This window comes from Octopus sinensis, linkage group LG1 (genome assembly GCF_006345805.1).
Source record: "Octopus sinensis linkage group LG1, ASM634580v1, whole genome shotgun sequence".
In the NCBI taxonomy this organism is placed as follows: domain Eukaryota; kingdom Metazoa; phylum Mollusca; class Cephalopoda; order Octopoda; family Octopodidae; genus Octopus; species Octopus sinensis.
The window spans coordinates 93,219,545-93,228,209 of NC_042997.1; the positions used below are offsets into that span (position 1 = coordinate 93,219,545).

Genomic DNA, 8,665 nt, shown 5'->3' on the forward strand with positions numbered 1-8,665 from the left:
AGCTTTGCTTGATTGCAAAGATCACATTCTGCGGTGGTGTTGGGAGAATGGCAAGACATCCTTTTGTACCCCCCCACCAAAAAAAAAACGCCCTTCTTTTAATTTAATTTTTTCACACACACACACACCCGTTTTCGGCTACAGAGAATACGAATCTGCAAAATAATCTGCATTTTGAAATTACCCCCTCCCCCATTCACTAAATTCTTCATTTTCAACTTTTTTTTGTTAAAATATGCGGAAAATACGGAGATAATGATTCTAAAAAAATTTCTAAAAATTTTTCTACTTAGGATTAGGGTTAGGGTTAGGATTTTAGGATTAGGGATAGAGTTTTAGGGTTATGGTTAGGGTTTTAGGGTTAGGGTTAGGGTTTTAGCGTTAGAGTTTTAGGGTTAGGGTTTTATGGTTAAGGTTAGGGTTAGGGTTTTAGGGTTAGGATTGGGGTTTTAGGGTCAGGGTTAAGGAAAAAAGTGAAAAATGAAGAAATTGGGGGTAGAGGGGTGAGAGGTCAAGCAATTGCAAAATTCTGATTTTTGGCAATATTCCTGAATCTCTGTATCCGAAAACGTGACGTTTTGACAAAAAAAAATTAAAAAGAACATTAATTTGCGAGAAAATGGGGTGGGAGGAAGAAGTCTTTCTGGGAGAACTATGATCGGCAAAAATCTGGTGTTTCAGCATGGCTGTAGTCCATTGACTGAATTCAGTAAGATTTTTTTTTAAGTAAGAAGTAACGCTAATTGGTTGTGGCGTTTCGGCATAGGCGAGCAGAAAGGGGGAGGGGGAGGGAGAAAAAATCTAAATTACTACATCCCGCAGTGATCATAGTAGATACCAATAGTACAAACAACAATATTCACACAAAACTGCAGGTAGACGCACACCACAAACAAAGTGAAAAGGAATAGACGTTACGGCGTGAGAGACACCGTAACGTCTATTACAAAAACACTAATGATTTGCGCTCTGGTTTTTTTTCTATTTTTGCGTTTCAGCGCTTTGATCTTGAACTGAACTATTCAACAGTTTATCTTCTTTATCTTGTTTTGCTCTATTTCTTCTGCCATTTTGGATGATTTTGGAGGATGTCGCATGTGTGTGACTCAGTCAACATTTTGATAGCGCTTTGTAAAGTTTTGTCATCTTTCTTTTCTTTTTTTCTCTCCTTCATTCTTTCTTTTTTCTTCTTTCCCCCCACCTTATTCTTGTATATTCGTTGCTCTTTATCTCCCAATCACCGACGACTGCCGATTGGGGCGGGGGTTGCCACCACTTTGACCTTCACCATTCTTGGTGGCGGAGGCATGCGCCGAACGACCAAGTGGAGCGACTATGTGACAATAGATCAACCTCTGACCTCTTATTCTCCACCAACTTCGGTACGCTCGAGAGAAGCTAACCTCTCTCCACCACGGATTTCGAACGGAATTAACACGACCAACCCCTCTACTCCTACAACTTTCAACCCACCATCACCAGATCTTCGTTCCAGACCCACCAATGGAAAAGGAATTAACCCTGCCAACCCACCACAACTTTTAACCCTACTGTTTCAGGTACAGGAATTGATGGCCGTAGGCTTCAACACCTCAAGGACGGTATCTCTTTATCGGCTGGTGACGCCGGACTTGAGATCTTGGAGAGTTTGACTTAGTTTGTGAATCAGTTCCCTTCAGTGAACGTTCTTCCTTATATCCGCCCACTATTTCGGGGAAAAATTATTCGGGCTCACCAAACTCAATGGAGACCTGCGCCCCATTGCGGTCGGCTGCACCCTTCGCCGTCTCACTTTATTATTATTAGAGGAGGGATGAATTTCCCCCACTCAGCTAGGTGTAGGCACCAAATTTGGATGTGAAGTTGCTGCCCACGCTACCAGAGCCTATTCCAACTTGCCCTCCTTGTCACCGAAGGTCATCTTCAAACTTGACCTAAAGAATGCCTTCAACTCCATCAGCGCGATGCTGTCCTTAGCTCAGTAAGAGAGGAGGTCCCACAACTCTATCGTCTCTTTCGGTGACCAAATCATCACCTCCGCCTCAGGAGTCCAACAGAGCGACCCACTCAGGCCCGCTCTGTTCGCACTGGGCATTGATGACATCACCAAAATGGGCGTCGAGCTACACCTCAACGTCAGGTATCTCGACGATGCTTGTTTGGAGGGTTCTCCGGACAGGGTTTTCGGCATTACAAACATGATGGCTGGAGAGCTTGGTTGCAATTGCTGAAAAAATATTGAAGCTATCGAACCTCATCAAGGTTTCTTCATACTTAGGAATTACCTCTCGATCCCTAAGTTTCTATATTTACTCAGAGTCAGCTCATCTTACCGATTCCCATCGTGCCTCCAACGCTTCGACAACCTAATCTTTGAGAGACTCGAATGCTTAGTCAGTGTCAGACTCTCTCCAACGTCCCACGACCAGGTTGCATTGCCCAAGCGATTTTGAGGTCTTGGTCTTCGTAAGTGTTCGTCCCTCTCTCTCTCCTGTTTCCTTTCTTCCACCCACACCTGCTCCACCCTAGTGAGCAACATCCTCTCCTCTCCAACATAGACCAGTCCCAACAGGGAGATGGATGAAACTCTCCAACACTGGAGGAAATTGGGCTTGTCTGCTCCTGAGAAGGTGGAGGACTGTTGGTGTCAGATAGCTTGGGACAACATAATTTCGAAGGCCACCTTTGACTTCCTCTTAATCCAGACAAGTTTTCAAGTGCCAAATACTCAGGTGACTGGATTGATGCTATCGCTGTGGCTAATGTTGGTGGCCTACTCAGCTTGGACGAACTTCGTGCCTCCATTGCCCTCAGAGTGGGAGCTGACGTATGTACAGGTTTGATCTGTCGTTATGGCAGGCTCCTCGACTTCACAGGCCTCTATGGCCTTACTTACCGCCTGAATGCTGGTCGCTTCACGCATCATACGGAGTTGAACCTGATACTCATGAGGAACCTGGCCCGAGCAAACATCCCCTCCATCTTGGAACCGTCTGGATTGTCCAGATGTGATGGGAAGAGACCTGGCGACCTCACACTGTGCCCCTGGTCGCAAGGCAGATGCTTTGTGTGGGATGTCATAGTTAGCAACTCTTTAGCTTCTTCTCACATCCTGGATGCTGTGGTCAGGGCGAGATCCACAGCTTCTGCGGCCGAATGGAGCAAAATCCTGAAATACCACGATCTGTCGGCCAGCTACATTTTCCATCCTTTGGCGTTCGGGACGTTTGGTGGGGTCGGACTATTAACTGCGAGATTCCTGTCTTCACTGGCAACTCGCCTTGCAGAGGTAACTGATGAGGCTCGTGAGGGCGCTTGTCTGTTCCAGCGCATCAGCCTCGCCATCACCCGCAGCAACGCTGTAAGCGTGCTGGCGTGTCTCAATAGCCATTAGAGAAGTTTCTCAGCGCCCCAACTTTTCAACCCAAGGTGACGAATTGTTTTAGTTTTTTTCTTTTTTCTCTTCTTTCTTTTTCTCTTTTTTAAAAGTTTTTTTTTTCAATTGTGTTCTCTGTTTTGTCCAGTTTTCTTGCTTGATTTTTTAAAAACGGTAAACACTGTGAAGGCAATAAAAGGAATATACATGCATGAAATTATCTCTTTAAAGCAGCGCATCTTAAACTTTTTTCATTCATGACTCCATTTTCATCACGAAATATTCGCAACCCCAGGTATTAGATATGAAATAAAACCTCAGGTATTAGATTTGAAATAAAACACAAATAAATACATAAATCATTTTAATTTTTTGCTGAACAATATACATATAAAAAGCAGTTATATTATTTGTCAAAATAAAAGTAGCTTTAAGATTTGTTTCAAGTACAAACCAAAGTAAAAATCAATGTGACGGATATACTTGCTTTTTGCTGCATAACAAATTAAATCATGGTGTAAATTTTAACGCTGCTGAACGTAAAGCATCTTTTACGTTTTTCAGCGTCGAACGATATTTTGAGTTAAAGCTGAAAATGTCGTTTCACATAAGTATGTGGTGCTAATTGACAAAAGAACTTATATTGCCATTTCAAAAATAACATATAAACTAAAATTTGTGAAATAACATATAAACTAGAATTCAAGTGTTTGAATTTAATTTTCGCGACCCCACTTGGGACCACAACACATAGTTTAAGAAGCACTGCTTTAGAGCATCAGGCAACGTTTGTAAGTTTCTCTTTGCAAGGTTAGTTCTGGCGTTAGCGCTTAAACAGTGTAGAGAAAGAGACCCGCAACATTCAAGCAGTTTTAATAATGAGGAAAACTAAAGGCGGTGAGCTTGGTAGAATCGTTAGCACGCCGGGGCAAAATGCCTAGCGACGTTTCGTCCGTCTTTACGTTTTGAGTTCAAATTCTGTCGAGGTCGACTTTGTCTTTCAGGGTCGATAAAATAAGTGCCAATTGAATACTGGGGTCGGGGTAATCGACTTACCTCTCCCCCGAATTTGCTGGCCTTGTGTCAAAACTTGAAACCAATAATTGGGAAATCTTTTGTTTTGATACGAGTATATGGTATAAGTTTTTCTTTCTATTAGGAAAATAATTTGAATACATGTTGAGCAATATTGATTTATTTTAATTTTCTTTTTAATTAGTTCAAGTTAAACAGAGTGGTGTATTGACGGTATTCATTTTGTATCGACAAAGAATAATCAAAAACTTTGAACTTTCGTTTCTTTTTTGTAGTTTTAGTGGTCAAAAAACATACAAACGTTACGCAATTATTTTCTTTCTTGCCAATAAATTTTAAATCTTGTGATTTCCTAAAAAAACAAATTTGGCTTTTTGACAAACGTGTTACATAAGCTCTGAATACCTATATAGTAAGAGAGGGTTGGAATGTATTGAGATGTTCATACTTCATCGATGAATTAGCGGCGTGAGAAACTGAAAACTGAAACAATATCAAAGATCTCGGGAACTTACTATCTAAACGATTATTTAGTAAATAAAGGTCTGTTTTTCTCAGACAGCAGGTGCAGTCTATTGGATGAACTTTCATATATTTATACTACTTAATCCCGTCCAGAAGGATGATACTTAGAGATTAAGCAAGATTCGAAATCCGCTCATATGGCGAATGACGTGCAGTAGGCAGGTTTAGTCCGTAACTTGCACTTATTTCATTTGGTTTAGAAATTGCACAAACATCAAGGAATCTCATTTTGCTTCTAAAGTATTGTACAAATATAATATATTAAGTATTTCGAAATCATCTTTCTCTTCAGATACCAAGAATTGAATCACAAAAATAATTTCAATATTACAGATATTGCTGCAGAATTAACGACTTTATTAAATTCATTTTACTAATGTTTAGAATAATCACAAAGCTACAAGCTGTGTTGCTAACGAAATATTGCAATGATCCTCTACTGTTCTATTGTTTTTTACCAATCGATCACTCTAATATTGTGCAATTTTGATTTTATACATTGCCACAGAGCCATAAATTTATAGAGAAGACGTATTTCATTAAATCGTTCTCAAAATAGTATTGTTAATTATTTTATCAACACTTAAGAAATAAAAGGCAAAACTGAGTCTGGTGGGATGTGAATCCCACACACATAAATTCCACACGTACTTCGTCGTCTCTGCCACCTCTTAATTATTATATTATGCAATATTATTGCCACAAAAATAAATATCTTATTGAATTGAAATACTATTGCATCTAATTTATCTTTTACTCTTTCCAAAGCTGGCAAATAAATACGAGTTATATACGGGGGTGGTGGAAAAGTCCTTGCCTTTGGATTAAAGAAAATACAGTAGGATCAGTTAATTATGATTTTATTCAACATATTCCCCTCTCAGATTCACACGCTTATTGCAGCCGTCCTCCAGTTTTTCTAAACCGTATAAAAAAAACTCGGCAAGTTGGACCTCTAGCTAAGCTTTTTGCGATACCCTTAAAGCAGAAACCTTTCAGAACCCGCTCATACTGGAATAAATTCATAAATTTATAAACATATAAGAATTTATAAATATATAAACACATAAATATAAATACATAGATGTACTTGCGAGGTCCGAATGTCCATATTAAAATCAATGAGGAGAGTAGGTAAGAAAGTTAGTATGAGTCATGAGGAATCCTTAATAAGTACAAAATCTTACGGCCATTTCGAGAAGATATGGGTTGATATGGACGAGCTAACTCGCTGGGGTTAGCTCAAGTTATACATTAAATAACCATAGTCATGTAAGTGACTGGTGAAAGAAAATATAGGTTAATATCAAAAGTGGTCAAGCGACTGGCTAGTGGAATCGTTACGCACCGGGCAAAATGCTTAGCAGCATTTCGTCCCTCTTTACGTTCAGAGTTCAAATTCCGCTGGTGTCAGCTTTGCTTTTCATTCTTTCGAGGTGTATGAAATAAGCATCAGTTGAACACTGGGGTGGATGAATTCGACTTATTCCCTGCCCCGTAATTGCTGGCCTTTGGCCAAAATTTAGAATCAATATTAAAAGCGGGAAAGATGCTTCGCGGCATTTCGTCCGTCCTTACGTCGGAGTTCAAATACCGCCGAAGTCGATTCTGCCCCTTCGCCATCCTTTCAGGGTCGATAAACTAAGTACCAGCTGAATACTGAGGTTGATGTAATCGACTTTTCCCTCGCCCGAAATTGCTGGCTTAGTACCAAAATTTGAAATCAATACTGTTTTCTACTCTAAGCAAAAGACTCGAAATTTTGGGGGAGGGGGCCAGTCGATTAGACCGACCCCAGTACGCAACTGGTACTTAATTTATTGACCCCGAAAAGAAGAAAAGCAAAGTCGACCGCGATGGAATTTAAACTCAAAACGTAAAGATAGACGAAATACCGCTAAACGTTTCACCCGGCGTGCTAACGTTTTTGCCAGCTCGCCGCCTTAGAATTAGAAATAATATTAAAAGAAGTAAATATGAGAGCGGATATGTAAGTGCTACAGGTAGGGTCAGCGCAAGGTACCGGTAACTCGGGCAGTCGTCCGGGTCGCCATGTGCAAGGGGGCACTAAGCAGGGTGTGGCAAAGAAAAGAAATTTTCTACGACCCTCAGCTTGTACACGCCGAAGTTCAGCTTGTCCGGGGCGCCAGCAGCCCTGGGGCTGGCCCTAGTAACATTATAATGTTAGTGATATAAGAAAGGTACAGAGTTAATTTTCTCCTTAACTCAGCAGTGTCTGGGTTCGTGACGTTAAAAGAATTGCCTACATTATGTTTTGTATTATGGTTCAAGTTAAACAAGTGCAGAGGAAAATTTGGGTTGGTTGAAAGAAATAGAAAATAGATATTTATATCAATTGTAAATGAAAAAATATATGACTAATCAAAAAATATGACAATAAAGAATATATCTTGTAGGTGTTGGGTTTAAGAGGGCATTCTGACATGGTTATTCTTTTGTGTACAGACTGTGTGAATTAAGGTAGAGAGTGTCAGGTTAGGTTGTTTTTTAATAGCTAAAGTAAAACATATTGACATTCACACAATGATATATGTATGTGCGTCTGAGTATACGTACGTATGTATGTATGTATGTATCTATGTATACATATACGTAAATGTGTGTATATATATACTGCATGTGTACATGCACGTATATATATATATATGTATGTACATGTATATATATATATATATAATATATATATATATATATATATATATATACATACATACATATATATATATATGTATGCATATATATGTATATATGCATGTATATATATATATGTATGCATATATGTATATATGTAGGTATAAATATATATATATATATATATACGTATACATATATATGTATATATATGTATGTATGTATATATATATATGTATATATGTATATATGTATGTATTCCCCCAATGTGGAATGGCCCCCCCAATGTGGAATGGCCTGGGGGGCAGATGCTCCCAGGGATGACACACCATCAGCAGGCACAGGTGGAGTCCCTGCTCCATCTTACAAATACCTCTTTCATGGAGCAAATAGTTCTGCAACCAACAAGGGCAGATAATATACTGGATCTCTGCTTTACAAACAATATGGATATTATCCATAATGTTAATGTGATGCCGACAATGATCTCGGATCACAACATAATAGAGCTGTCTATGTATGGAACAAAAGCCCCCGCAGACACACAGCCTATACGAAGCACCCACCATCTCTCCAACTTAAACTTTCATAAAGCCAACTGGAAGTCGATTGAGAAAGAGATCCTCAAACAGGATTGGCCTGAATGTCTCTCCACACCGGACATAAACATGAAACACAAACACTTCATGTCCATAATACAAGCCATATGTGACAAATATGTCCCAATGTGCAGGGCCAGCACACACAAGAACAAAAACAGGATCCCTAGAGAAAGGAGGATTCTTATGAGACGACGGACAAGGATTGCAAACCGCCTGAGCAAGCACACCAAAAGTGGTGAGAAATCTCGGCTCGAAAGAATGCTAATGGAAACTGAGAAAAGTCTACATCAGTCCCATGAAAAGGAGAGAGCAGATAAAGAAGCTTGGGTAATAGAAAATATAAAATCAAACCCTAAAGCTTTCTTTAAGTTTGCCAAAGAGACAGCCACAGTGCACCAGAGAATAGGACCTCTCTTCCAAAAAGATGGCTCTCTCACAGGAAATCCCACGAGGATAAGTGAAATACTGAATGAAC

The 8,665-nt window shown here is 39.7% G+C and overlaps 1 protein-coding gene across 1 annotated transcript in view; it reads left to right on the forward strand.

The window, feature by feature from the left end:
* LOC115214454 overlaps window positions 1-8,665 on the forward strand; it is a 365,440-nt gene that overhangs the window by 42,347 nt on the left and 314,428 nt on the right. The gene's annotated exons all lie outside the window — the stretch shown is intronic.